A 1,860-nucleotide genomic window follows, 5' to 3' on the forward strand; every position below is an offset into this window, starting at 1 on the left:
TCTCTCTTTTTATCCCCCCCCCCTCCTCTCTCCCCTCATGGTTTCTTCTCATTTTCAAGTTTTTTTTGCTTTCCCCTCCTTTCCCTTCACAATACCTCCATCTCTCTCTATTTGTTTTTTCATCCCTCCCCCCTTTCCTCTGATTCTCTTCTTCAATCCCCCCTTTGTGTTTCTAGTATACCATGGAGTCTGTGGTTACTAATTAGGCCTTAATCAAGTCCATATTAACCAATCAACAAACAATATACAGTGTATGTCAGTAAACATTATATAGATAATCACATGTTGTATTTGGAAATATATTGTCGTGAACCTAATGTTTTACTCTTGAAACAATGATTATTAAAAATACCCCAAGTCTTGGGATTTCCCATATGTGGTCTGTTAATATTTCCAATAATTAAATAATACCCAAATTGTCTGAATATTAAATATTTTTGCCATTCTTTTAGAGATATTACAAATCAGGTAGATTATGAAAATCCTTTAAGTACAGGGTGTCCCAAAAAACATGGGAATTCAGTGACAAATTCGATATCGTCTTTGTTATGAATTAGCATTGTAATACCTAATTTCAAAAGCCATAATATTTTCAAATCTGCTAGAGTTTATTCTTAAAAAAGATGTGTCTATAATGTCTCCACAAGATGAACAGTGGAGACGGACAAGTATGCAGTCAAAACATAAACAAACAAAATGTGAACATAATAGACGAAACTCTTACAGATTACGCTTTCTAATCACTATACTAAATCAAAGAATTATTTATAAAGACGATATCGAATTCGTCACTGAATTCCCATGTTTATTGGGACACCCTGTATACCGCCCTGTAGATTCTGCACACTTTGTCATGCAATTGGGTTTAGAGATCAAAAACAACATTATAGTCATCCTTTAATTATCATGTTTAGTCGGATACAATGAATATTTTAGACGAACAATATAAAATGTTAAAAAAAAGGAAAGTTTACTGTTTGATATATAGCATCTTTAAGTAATCAGTTATTATTTATAATATTTAACTTTTTTTCAACTTTTAACTATGCTTACAGAATTGAAAAAGCGCTTTTGATCGCTACTAATCTTACTTCTATCTGTTGCGTCTACAGGGAGAAAACTGTTAAAAACAACTAATACCGAAGAACGTAGTGTCCATACAAATTCAGAAAGATGCAACACTCAACTCGGACCGTAAACAAATCAATTTAATTCCAAACAAATCATCCAGATATTACAAACAATAGTCATCGATTATTTTTCGATGCATTCCTGAATAGTTGATATTTCATAATATTTTGTATTTTTCATGATTTGAGAGTTACTTTTGAAAACATTTATTATATTATGAAATATTAACTGTATACGAATGCGTCGAAAAATAATCGATGACTACTGTTTGTAATATCTGAATGATTTGTTTGGAATAAAATTGATTTGTTTACGATCCGAGTTGAATGTTGCATCTTTCTCAATTTGTATGGACACTACGTTCTTCGGTATTAGTCGTTTTAACAATTTTCTCCTTATAGACACAACAGATAGATGTAAGATTAGTAGCGATCAAAAGCGCTTTTTTATCGCATTCTAGCCTATACCCCCCTTTCATTTTTCGCGAACACTCCCTTTAACAACAACAAAAACACAACAATAAAACAGCAAATTGCACAAGACCAGTTTTTGTAAATATGTAAACTGTTGAGAACAAATATTTTCGCAGAATTAATTGGAGAAATTTAAATTTCAAAATTATTTTATTTATTTAATAAAAGTTTTGATCACGAAACGTTTACAGAAATACAGGGGTAAGAGATGTAGTTTGAGGGGGGTGGGGTGGGGGGTAAAAAAACAAAGGGGGTT

This window comes from Eurytemora carolleeae, unplaced genomic scaffold, assembly GCF_000591075.1.
Source record: "Eurytemora carolleeae unplaced genomic scaffold, Eaff_2.0 scaffold287, whole genome shotgun sequence".
Classification (NCBI taxonomy): Eukaryota; Metazoa; Arthropoda; class Copepoda; order Calanoida; family Temoridae; genus Eurytemora; species Eurytemora carolleeae.